Source organism: Cynocephalus volans, chromosome 1 (genome assembly GCF_027409185.1).
Source record: "Cynocephalus volans isolate mCynVol1 chromosome 1, mCynVol1.pri, whole genome shotgun sequence".
Taxonomy (NCBI): Eukaryota; Metazoa; Chordata; class Mammalia; order Dermoptera; family Cynocephalidae; genus Cynocephalus; species Cynocephalus volans.
In genome coordinates, this window is record NC_084460.1 from 33,875,369 (window position 1) to 33,888,638 (window position 13,270).

The window sequence follows — 13,270 nt, forward strand, 5'->3', positions numbered from 1 at the left end:
TGTGTCATTCCACTGATACAAAATTCAAAAACAGCCGAAACTAATTCATGGAAGCAGAAGTCAGGAGAGTGGTCAGGCTTCAAGGGGGAGGGATAGTAACTGGAAAAGGACTTGAGAGGGCTGCTAGGGTTTGGGTAATGTTCTGCCTCTTGATCCATGTGCTGGTTACATAGGTGAGCTTGCTTTGGGAACATCTGTCTATCCATATACTGTTCTGTATATATTTTACTTCAAAAAAAGTATATGTCAGTACACAGGTGTACTTCAAATAGTTCATGGAAAGATTTGCATTAACTTTCAATTCTGTTTTTCCATGAACTTTTTGAAGTACCTTGCATATCAGATATACCAGTATATAGTGTAAGAGTATATCTGTATTTATGAGATTCCTTATAGTGTCTTTGAGTATTTATGCTCACAATAAACAAAGTTCCATTTTTCAGATTAATTCATCCAAATATAGCAAGATATACACCTCGCATAGGCTGTTTATTATGGCATTGCTTCTGATAGCAAAACAATAATAAAACACAGCAAAACAAAAACTGAAAGTCACCTGTACAGTCCTTGATAGGGTACTAGTAGATAAATTACAGTATAGCCATGCAAAAGAATGCTGTGAAGCCATTAGAAAGAAGGAACCATACAGGCCAGCCGCCAACCCTCCCCCCAAAAACCCCCCAAACGAGGCACAACCATGCATGCAGACATGGAAGGATGCCACAGCATTACTAGGTGGAAATAGTAAGCTGCAGAACACTAGGAGTATTATCTCCTTTTATTTGACATGATATAGACACATACATTCATGCTTATACGTGTACAGGAAACTTCTAGGAGGTTACCCAAGATACTGGAAACAGGTTACTTCTAGAAAATGAAAATAAAGGGTAGATAAAGTTGGGAAATTTTTACTTTCCTTCTTGTACCATTGTGTACTATTTGGATATTTTTTACACAAGCAAATACAACTTTTTAAAAATAAATTTTTAGGGGCCAGCCCATGGATCACTTGGGAGAGTGTGGTGCTGATAACACTAAGGCCACGGGTTTGGATCCCATATAAGGATGGCCAGTCAGCTCACTGGGTGAGCGTGGTGCTGACAACACCAAGTCAAGGGTTAAGATCCCCTTACCAGTCATCTTTTAAAAAAATAAAAATAAAAATAAATTTTTAAGATGTATTTGCTTCCTATTGCTGCTATAACAAATTGCGACAAACTTAGTCATTTAAAACAATATGAACTTACTATCTTATAGTTCTGGAAGGCAAGAGGGCTGCCTTCCATCTGGAAACTCTAGGGGAGAATCTGTTCCCTTGCTTTTTCCGAATTCTAGACGCTGCTTACATTTGTCAGCTTGTGGCCCCTTCCCCCGTCTTCAAAGCCAGCATCTTCTCTCCTTTCCAACCTCTACTTTGGCCTTATATCTTCTCTCTTTGACTCTGATCCTCCTGCTTCCCTCTGATAAGGACCCTTATGATTACACTGGGCCCACCCAAATAATCCAGCATAATCTTCCCATTTCAAAATCCTTAACTTGATCACATCTGCAAAGTCCCTTTGCTATGTAAAGTAACATGTTCATAGGTCCTGGGCATTAGGACATGGATGTCCTTGGTAAGGCCATTATGCAGCTACCACAAATGTACACTAAAGTGATTTAGGCACATGCTTTAAAAAATCAAATTTTTTACAATTTGGAATTGTAGAAAAGGAATTACAAGAAGAAGCAATTCTCAGAGAGAACCACTTTTAATTCCTTAGATGTTTCTGGTGTTAGTTCTTTTGATGGATAGCTCAAAATCTCAAATAATGTTTCTACATCTTTTTATTTTTAACAATTTTTTAAAATTTTGAAGACTTCATGAGGATTTGCGGTTGTCCCCTTATCTTCCCTCTCTCAGTTATGTAACAAAATATTCACAATATTTTTTGTTTCTCTATTGGTAAGCTTATAATATAGATAATATATGTACACGTTTATTTTTTGCCCCATCAACTATACATACATGACTTCACTTTACTCACTGTGTGAGGTGGGTGGATCTCTCTGAGCCCAAGTTTCCTCATCTGGAAAAGAAGCACATATGGTACGTAGGAGTCTAACCAGCTAATTGTTGACAAAACCATTTCTTCCTTCCTGTGCTGAACTATATTTTCCACCCTCCCTTGCAGCCAAGTGTGGCCATGTATCTGGTTTCTGGCCAGTGGAATGTGGGTAGAAGTCATGTGTGCCACTTCCAGGTGTGGCCCATAAACACCACCTGTACGATTCTCTTCGTGTGTGTGTGTCTCTCTCTGTCTCTCCCTCCCCCTTTCTCTCTATCTCTGTCTCCCTCATCCCCTGTTTGCCAGCTGATTGCTGATAACCAAGGTGACTTGGGATAAATGTGTCGAAGGTGGCAAAGCCTTTAGCAGCCTGGGTCCTTGAATGATTGTACGTGGCTCTTCCCACCCCCAACCATCATTTGGACTTCACGAGAGCAGAAGTAAACCTCTGTCACAGTTAGCCTCTGAGGTTTGGGGATTTCTCTATTTACGGGAGCTAGTGTTGGTTTTCATTGGTATGGAAGGTAGCAGTAGCAACCTATGAGACTGTAGAAAGACTTAGATGTATATAAATAAATACAGTAAGGTATGTAAATTGCTGAGTCTGTAGTAAATGTTCAATAAAAGGGAACTGTTATTATTACTCACACACTCCTCGGACATCGGGCTTCTCCCCTGCTTGCCACCCAGAGCCCTCCTGCTTTCCCTGCTCAGTTAACTCTTTCTTTCCTCCAGCAAGATCTATGCACCTATCTACACCATAAATAACCAAATAAGCTCTCCTTATTCAGAATTCCCCTAAAGCTTGTCAGCTCTACAGTTCATTTGGCAACTGATCATGTGGTATTGTGAACTACTATTTAAATATTTTGTTATCTAACTTCTCCTGAATTTTATGTTTAACCTCTCTAAGTGGATTATAATTGCCTTGAGGACAGGAAACAGATATTACATGTCTTTGTATCACCTGGGGCTCATTGCAATAGTGAGTCAGACACTTAATATGTAGCTGATGATTTGATTTGAAGTCTCTTGTCACTTAACCTAATGCTCCAATCTTTTCCCCAGTTATGGGCTGCCCTAGGCCCTTATCACATGGCTCCTCCAATTTATATCCTGCTGTTAATTGTCTCCATATCCTTGCCTCTGCTTGGGCTGTGCATGCTCAGTTGCCCTGCCTGTCACTTTCATATCCCACCTGCTCAGATCATAGAGCCCCCCAAAGGATATCTCACCCAGTTCTCACTCTTTCTGATGGTTCTAAGGTGCCTGTTGGGACTTCAGAAGTTACTCGGAAAATAGATGGACCGTGAAATGTTAAGTCGGGAGGGTGGAAACCCAGGCCAGCAGAAAACAAGAGAGGACCCAAAGGACCTGCATTTTAGAGGGTGATCAAGGGCCAGGGGAATGGGAGGTTTGGCAGGCTGAGGTGACCTTCACCCTAGTTAATATTTTGGTGAATTTCCTGGAGAGCTTCCCAGTTCACGAGAGCCTGGGAGTGGTTGAGGTCATGCAGAGAGTATAGAGTGGAGTGGTTCCAACTGAAAAAGCCCCTGTTAACGCCAACATTCCATGATTTGTAGTTACTTACTGCTATGGTTCAATTGTGTCCCCCCAAAAAGATATGCTGAAGTCCTAACCTGTAGGACCTCAGAATGTGGCCTTATTTGGAAATAGAGTCTTGATTGAGGTAATCAAATTGAAATGAGCTCATTAGGGTGGGCCCCTAATCCAGTATGACTGGCGATGTTACAAAAAGGGGGAATTTGGATACAAGCACAGGTACACACAGAGGGGAGATGACGTGAAGGCTGTCATGTGAAGACAGAGGCAGAGATTGGACTGACAAAGCTGCAAGCCAAGCGATGCCAGAGGCTACCAGCAGCTGGGAAGGGGCAAGATTCTACCCAAAGTCTCAGGGTAGAACGACCCTGCTGACACCCTGATTTCAGACTTCCAGCCTCCAGAATAGCGATAGAATAAGTTTCTGTCATTTTAAGCCACTCAGTTTGTGTCACTTTGTTATTGCAGCCCTAGAAAACTAATACACTTACTTTCTCCATGTTTCATTTCCCTTATCCATAAATGGGTACCTAATGTGAACCTCACAAGAGTGGGAGGGTTTCAGCTGAGATAAATATGCCAATGGGTTTTAAGTTAGCCATGCGAAAGACAGCTTCTCACTGAGTTTCCAAAATAACTACAGCTGTTCCAAGTATCCTTTTAAGAGGAAAACCTTCAGAAATGTTTCCTGAGATGGGCTCCCAGGTTGCCAAGAGCTTTTCTTGGGGGAATGTTCCAGACTGCTCAGCTCCCTCGAGACTATCCCTGCCTGCCTGTGTGAGTCTCAGATGTGCTGAGGCAGAAAATCAGATGATGGTGGTTGCTGATGTTTGGTGTTCAATGATCTGGATAAATTCTTTTTGTTTCCATTAGAACATTCAGTTTCCCCAATCTACTTGCCAATGTGGGTGGAGGAGAGAAAATGCATTCATTCCACAAATATTTATTGAGTCTGTGCTATATGCTGGGTACTATTATGGTACTTGGGATATATCAGTAAATGAAATAGACTCCCAAAACCCCACCTTTGTAAGGTTTATGCAATTGTCCCCCCTTATCTGCAGTTTCATTTTCTGTGGTTTTAATTACCCATGGTCAACCATAATCAGGAAAAAAATAGAAAATTCCAGAAAGAAGCAATTTGTAAATTTTAAGTTGTGTGTCATTCTGAGTAGTGTGAACCGTTTCACTCTGTCGAGCCTGGGCAGTGAATCATTTCTTCGTCCAGTGGATCCACGTTGTCTGTGCTACCAGCCTGTTGGTCACTTAGTAGCCATCTCAGGTGTCAGATCAGCTGTTGAGGTATCACAGTGCCCGTGTTCAAGTAGCCCTTATTTTACTTAATAATGGCTCCAAAGCAAGAGAGTAGTGATGGTGGCAATTAGGATATGGCAAAGAGAAGCCATAAAATGCTTCCTTCAAGTGAAAAGGTGGAAGTTCTAGACTTACAGAAAGAAAAAAATCATATGCTGAGGTTCGTAAGATTTACTATAAGAATGAATCTTCTATCTGTGAAGTTGTGAAGAAGAAAAAGGAGATTTGTGCATAGTATATAAAGGATTTAGTACTAACCATGGTTTAGGAATCCATTGGGGGTCTTGGAAAGAACACCTGAGGATGAAGGGGGGAGAGACAGGCAATAAACAAAAACCTAAGTTAATTAGATAGTAAGTTAAGAAATAATGATGGTTGTGAGAGAAAATAGAAAAAGGTTATAATCCAACCTTCATTTTGTTGCTCAAATAGTCCCAGCTTTAGCCATTAGGAATAACTTTAGAATGGTTCTTGTGTCCTTTGGCTATAGCCCCATCATTTTCTGAACACTTTTTTACTCTCTAGCACCATAATATGGGCCAGACTCATCTTTTACTTTCCCTGCCCAGACCCTGGAATCAACCATTTCTCCAGGGAACTCTAGTTCCTCTTATTGGAAAATGGTATTTGCCTCCAGGGCTTCTGAGAGGACGGAAGTAGGAAAGTCGCATGGGTAGATTAACAAGCATGCACAAACATCCATATTTATTTCTGTATTTATCCATCTGTGTCTATATATTAAAAACCATGGGTCATACTCCATTTCTGATTCCAATTCAATACCACACAGGGTTCCTTCTATCTCTTTCATCATTTCTTTTTTTTTTTTTTTTTAAAGATGACCGGTAAGGGGATCTTAACCCTTGACTTGGTGTTGTCAGCACCACGTTCACCCAGTGAGCCAACCGGCCATCCCTATATGGGATCTGAACCCATGGCCTTGGTGTTATCAGCACTGCACTCTTGAGTGAGCCACCGGCCGGCCCCTAAATTTTTTTTTTTTTTGACAGTGAGAAATCTGGCTGTTATTATCCACAATATATTTACTATTTTGTTCAAAGCCTGGAAGAGTTCAATGAGCTTTGGTATTATCTCATAGATTTGAAAGAAACATGAAGCCCTCTTGGATAACTTGCTCAGCTAATTCCGTAGTTATTAATCTGTTTAGGTTTTTTATTTCTTCTTGAGTCAATTTTGATAATACGTATTTTTTTGAAGCTTGCTTTGGTTTTAAATCAGCTTGCTTTTTGAGTGGGTTAACATTGAATTGTATTAAATATGCTTTTATACTTCTTTTTCTTTCCTTTACATGTCTACTGCATAATATCACACAAGAGTTATAGAGAATGAAGTAGATCTACTCATACCTATGCTGTCATGGAAGGATCTACAAGACAATGAAAAAAAAAAAAACAAGTTTCAGAAAAATAGAGAATCTACTTTTTTAAGTAAAACATTATTTTGGAATTAGAATCTCATTTTTATATATGAAATGGATGTAAAAGTGCCTGAAAGATACCCACTAATAATGACTACTTGATAGCAGTATCACCCTTGGACCTGAGCCACAAGGACCCCTGCCTTGGGCTTTGCACCCTTGGATGGGCTTGCTCCAACTCTCCTCCAGATGTGCCCACTGCACAGGGATGTGCCAAAGGGATATGCTCATCTACAGCCTGAGTCTTCCTTCTAGACCAGGCTTCATATGCCCACAAACCTGGAATTCCTTCCAGGACTTGTGAAGTTCTCACCCCAGGTATGTTCTCTGGGGGACGGAGGACACCACTGTCTTGATCACTGCTGGGGCCAACCAGTAACTGAGGGGCAGCTGTTTGAGGAGGGTGTGGAGAAACTCAGATGCACAGATTAGAGTCTCCATACATGTGTACATGAGACCCTCATGTTGTAGACAGAGCTGGGAGGGGGGTGGAAAGGGAGGCCTAACCGCCATGTTCTCGCAAGGAGCTTTGGAGAGTCTGGGAACTCTAAATCCAAACCCAGTTTTCCAGGACATTATGAAAGTATTTGTCCAGATAGAAGGATAGAAGATTTTTATTCAATTGTTCATTAACTGGATTTACAAAAATAGTGTAGACACACATAGGAGTTATGTTAAACCTAATCAGCGTTGGTTTGACTCTTGTCCTGGGCCTTACCAATATCATAGGCAGGCCTGATTAATCATGTTGCTTCTAGGGAGAGGACTGGGACTTGAGGGGAACCAGGTGAAAAAGGTGTAATGGGCTGGTGTGCCTCCCTCTGCTATGGGTTGAATGTATCCCCCAAATTTCACATGTTGGAAACTTAATCCCTAGATTCATACGTTGATGATATTTGGAGGTGGGGCCTTTGGGAGGTAATTAGGATTAGGTAAGGTCATTGGGGTGGAGTCCCCATGATGGGACTGGTGGCTTTATAAGAAAAGGAAGAGAGACCTGAGCTGACACAACGTCTCACCATGTGATGCCTTCACCATGTTATGACGCAGCAAGAAGGCCCTTGCCAGATGCCAGCGCCACGCACTTGAACTTCCCAGCCTCTAGAATTGCAAGAAATAAATTTATTTTCTTTATAAATTACCCAGTCTGAAGTACTCAGTTATAGCAACAGAAAATAGTCTAAGTCAACACCCTCCCACACAAATTTGTAAGTTGAAGGTCTGAATCCTGGTAGCTCAGAATGTGACTCTGTTTGGAAAGACAGCCTTTAAAGAGGTGATTAAGTTAAAATGAGGCCATTAGGATGGGCCCTAATCTAATCTGACTGAGGTCCTTATAAAAGGAAATTTGGACACACAGAGAGACACCAGGGGGCTCATGCAAAGAGGCATGACCATGTGAAGAGGCAGCAAGAGGTGGCCACTTTGATCTCAGACTTCTAGTATCCAGAACTCTGAGAAAATTAATTTCTATTATTAGTTTCTATTAATTAAGTTCTATTATTTCTAGCGATGATATTTTGTTATGGCAGCCCTAGCAGACCGATGCACAGGACTTTAACTTTTTGCTCTATTTTTTCTTCTTATTTGACTTTTGTCTCTAATGCACATGCATCCATGCATTATTTATGTAATTTAAAAATACGTATTAAAATGTCCTCTCATCATGCTTTTTTTCTATTCTCATTTCTAATTATGCCTTCTGTGCATAGCTTTCCCTCCCCTTGATTAGGCTAATTTATGGCTTATCTATTCCACTACATAATTTTTTTCTGCAATGAATCAGCTCTTCCATGTATCAAATCTACCTTTTTTGTTTTCTGATTCCTTAATTTCTGCTTGTCTTCATTCTGTTCTTCTTTTCTTAGATTTATTTTGTTGCTCATTTTATATCTTCCTGGGTTGAAGGCTTGATTCATTTGTCTTTCTTTTTCTTTTCCTTTTTCAGAAATATAAGCATTTAAGACTAAATTTCCCTTTCAATATGGTTTTAGCTGTTATCTCATCACTTTTTACACATAGTGTTTTCTTTTTTTTTTTCCTCAATCTGGTTTGAACTTGCAACTTTGGCTTCCTTTTGTTCAGATGGAGTTGAAGAACAGGTTTTAAATGTTCTGTGCAGTTGGGTTTTTGTCTCATTTCTACTTTTGTTTTAATTTCTGGTTTTATTACTCGGTGATCAAAGAGGTGTCGACTATTTCTATTACAGGAAAGCTACTGATATTTTCTTTATAACCATGGTCAATTTTTGTAAATGCTTTCATGGGTGTCTCAATAGAAGGTATGTTCTCTGTTTGTAGAATACACAGTGCAATGTTATCTCTTACATCAACCTGATTAGTTATTTGATTCAGACCCTCCTTATCATTTTGTGACCTGCTCATGCTAAAGCCCTGGGTCACCCTTTATCCAGTGTGGTTCAGTCTACTTATCTCTGCTTAGCTGGCCTTGTGCGAAAGCAATGTTGGAATGTCATTCCCATCTGTCCTCTCCCCACATTGCCCTTGGGTTGTTAGTTGGAGTTAGGAGCCTACCTCAAAGAAAATATGGGTGACAAGGTCTCTGGATCCTCCTTACAGTCCACATTCCCACTATCCTTGTGTTTGAAGACAGGCTGAGGGAGTGACCTTCCCTAATTCTTTGGAGTCCACCTTTGCCCTGAGTCCTCATATTTCCAAGTAAAGATGTTGTCCAGACCCTCCAGGATACTGTCACTTACTTTTATTTTCCCTATTAATTTTTTTGGCAACTGGCCCATATGGGGATCAGAATCCTTGGCCTTGGTGTTACAATGAACTAACTGACCAGTCCATGTCACTTACTTTTAGGAAACCTGCATCCACTTGAGATCTGGGGGATAAGAAGGGGCTGTTGAGAATATCCTTAGATTTCTTGCAGATATCTCTGTGTGTCTGGAAAGATACTCTTGCCAATTTGCTCAAATCTGCCAATGGCATTCTAGACGGCACATTCTTCTGTAATTTACTCCAGCACCTCACTGCTACTGCAGTTGTTCACCTGCAAGGTGTTGGGAAGGATCATGGAGGGCTCTCCCTCTGCCATCGCTTCCTCCCTGTACCCTCTATGCCAATTGCTCTGTCTGTCGCACATTCTATGAAAGCTGACAGCTGCATCCTTACCTAATTGAGAGACTGTATGTTGAATTGTCTGACTCAAAATAAAAACTATTAGCTTTGTGGATCCCTGGGGCACCTCCAAGGTCATTCTGAAACAGGGTCAGCGGGAGGTGTGCGTGCCTGCTGATCAGGACAGATATGGCATGCATGTTAAGATGCAGTTCAGAGAGAGCACGGTGGCTTTAAATCACGAGTCACAGGATAGAGAGATGCTGCCAACTGTGTCTTACACAGGCAACTGTATGCAGCCTCTAGGTGAGCAGCTTTATGGGTTTAATAATGTTCCTTTTACTTTCCTGAGCGATGTCAGGGAGTCTGTTGAGCTGTATATAAACACAGCATTCTTAAATTTTCTTTGCTTTGCCTTTAATGTTTTACCTTTCTCTTTCTCCTTTCCATCTTGTTCTTTTTATTCCTTCTCTTGATCTTGTAACATATTTGCAAGCACCAGTATTTCTAATGTCCACAGGTACTTTTATGACTCCCCTTTCCTTTGAATAAGAACTTATTAGCTCTTTCTTTATCATTCTTACCTCGTCATAGTCTGTCTTTTACAAAATATCTATTTTTAAAAATTATTTCTTCTCATAAAAAAGACTAGAAGGCTTAAATTTATCTGATATTTGACTATTTGGAAAATGTATTTTCGATATGGATGCTGACCAGAGTGCATGCACCCAATGCCACTTTTTCTAGTTTATTCCAAAGTTCATTTACAAGGGAGAAACTAGAGGCTATGTCCTATCTTCTCTCCACCTCCTTATCAATGGATGTTGGTATTGGACCAGAGAAATCTTCTATTTACTTTAACTAGCAATTATTATGTAAAAACATTCCATAAGTATATTAATCAGGTTTCACCAGTTTATGCTGCAGAACAAACAACCCCTGGATCTTGGTGGCTTACTGCCACAATGTCCTATTTCCCACTCACATTACATGTCGGCTATAGTTCTGCTCCAAGTCCTCTTAATTCTGGGATCCAGGCTGCAGGAGCAACTGTTATGTGGAACAATGATACCATCCTGGCAGAGGGAAAAAAGAAGTGGCAGAACTACTCTATTGCTCTTAAAGCTTCTGTTCAGAGACGGCACAGCCAATTCCACTGACATTTCATTGGCCAAAGTAAGTCTTATGGTTAAACCTGATGTCGACTTCATGGGAAACAGAATCTTCCTGCAAGGATGGCTTGGTAGGGAAGGCCTAGTAAGAAAGGGTGGCATGGGATGACTGCAAATGTTTTGAACAAATACTGCTATCTACCACAACAAGGCATCTCTGCTTTAACCTTGCTCTTCTTTAATATCTTAAACGTCTCTTACTTGTGCATTTTTTACTGTGAAACATTATAGACATACAGAAAAATACATAAAATATCACTATTCTGTATAACGAATGTGACTCAAGGGCTATCCATATTGAGTTGGACTCATTTTTTATGTCTTGTCTACCTAGAGAGGAACATCAGTTTAGCAAACTGCCTCTGTCCCCTAGACCAGGGGTCAGCAAACATTTTCTGCAAAGGGACAGATAGAAAAGATTTTAGACTTTACAGGATGTATGGTCTCCATTGTACTTACTCAACTCTGCTATTGTCATGCAGAAGCAGGCATAGACAATATGAAAATAAATGGGCATGGCTGTGTTCCAATAAAACTTTATTTACAAAAACAGGTAGGTGGCCAGATTGGCATGAGGGCCATAGTTTGCTGACCCCTGACCTGACTCATCAGTTTTGTTGTTTCATTCAGCAGATTTTCTGGGCATATACTACATGCCTTATACAATGTGGTGCATTTTGTGTGACTGTAAATTGTGCACACTTGAAATAGCATTATATAAAAAAATTAAGTCAAATTATCCACACAAAATATAAAATAGTGTGAATTCCCCCAAAATCAAAAAAATAAAAGATCATCAAGGATCACAAACTGGTAAAGCTAGTGAGGAGGGATGAATTGTGTTCATGCAGTTACTATATGGTGGTACCATTTCAGCTGGTAAATAGAAATTCTGACCACTATCCTTTATCAGAATTAGCCTGAAATTATTTAAGTTTTTAATCTGTGTGACATAATACTTACGTAAAGTTAGAGTGCCCATACCAGACACTTCAGAATGCATGTATACAGTGAGGTGGGTGATGGAGTTTGGATGTATTGTCCCTTCCAAAACTCATGTGGAAATTTGATCCCCAATGTGGCAGTGTTGGAAACTGATTGTCATGGGGGCAGATCCCCTTATGAATGGATTAATGCTCTCCCTGGGGGAGGGGGGATTAATGAGTGAGTTCTCGCTTGATTAGCTCCCATGAGAGCTTATTGTTCAAAGCACCCTGGCACTTTCTCTCTCTCTCTCTTGCTTCCACTCCCCATGTGATCTGCTTGTACCCACCGGCTGCCTGCCGCTTTCCACCATGAGTAGAAGCAGCCTGAGGCCCGTGCCAGATGCAGCTGTCCCAGAATCGTAAGCCAAATAAACCTCTTTCCTTTATAAATTACCCAGTCTCAGGTGTTTCTGTTATAGCAACACAATGGACTAAAACAATGGGTATGAACCACAAAAGCTGATCCCAGCCATCTTTAGCCAAAATAGGGGAACCTGTGGAAGGAAGAGCTGCATAACCAAGCCTGGGGAAGAGAAGGACCATGTGGCCTAAGTACTTAACAGCAGGAGTTTATCAATAATCATGGACAATCAATTTCCTCAGTACCCACCACTGGAGACATCTTGGCTCCATTTTCTTTCTTTCTTTCTTTTTTTTTCCTGACCGGTAAGGGGATCACAACCCTCGGCACGGTGTGGTCCACACCATGCTCAGCCAGTGAGCGCACCAGCCATCCCTATATAGGATCCGAACCCGCGGCCTCGGCACTACCAGTGCCACACTCTCCCAAGTGAGCCACGGGGCCAGCCCTTGGCTCCATTTTCTATCTTCTTAATTTTTTAGTCAAGACTCTAATTCACAGGCAAGACACTCACTGGCCTCGCTTAGGTCACACGACCATTCCTTGTGGAGTAAAGCCGAGGAAGGAGACCTTTGGCTGGCAGTCCCATTGGGAGCACATGGAATGGAGGAAGAGCAGGTCCCCAGAGTAAAAACTAGTTGCCATTTCCAGGAAAGGCTGGGGGGCAGGCACAGATACCTATCATAGTACCCAAAGCAATTTACAAGCCCCTCCCTCCAGCTGCTTTCAGTCAAGAAAACTCCTGTAAAAAGTTGGACATTGTGATAAAATTCATAGAATTTTAGCCAAGGAGTGTGTGTCCTGGGTGACCTCTCCATTTTGCAAATGAGACCTAGAAATGATGAGCTGCAACGGCCAAACAGTCAGATAGTCAGGACCAGACACAGGGCTCCTTGAAATCTAGGTCTTTTCTATTTCTACTGCTCTCTTGCTCTCTTTACCCCAGGTACCAGACGGGACTAGTTCCCCAAGTGCAAGTCACAGAAAACCAGCTAAATTAGCTATAGTAGACAAGAGAATTTACAGCTCATGTAAACGAAAAGTTCAAGAGTAGCTCAGACTTCATTTGGATTCAGAGGCTCAGATGAAGTCTTGGGACTCAGTTTCTCTTTTTCCTTTGTTCCGGCTTCCTTTAGGATGGCTTCAATCTCAGACAGGCTCTTCCATTGTGGTGACGAGATGGTGGCAGCAGGTCTAGCCTCACATGCTTCTATTTAGGATGTAGATTCTAGAGGACTCGGTGCTAGGTCTGAATGAGAGTTGCCAAATACATATATCACAGCAAAAGGGATTTAGGAA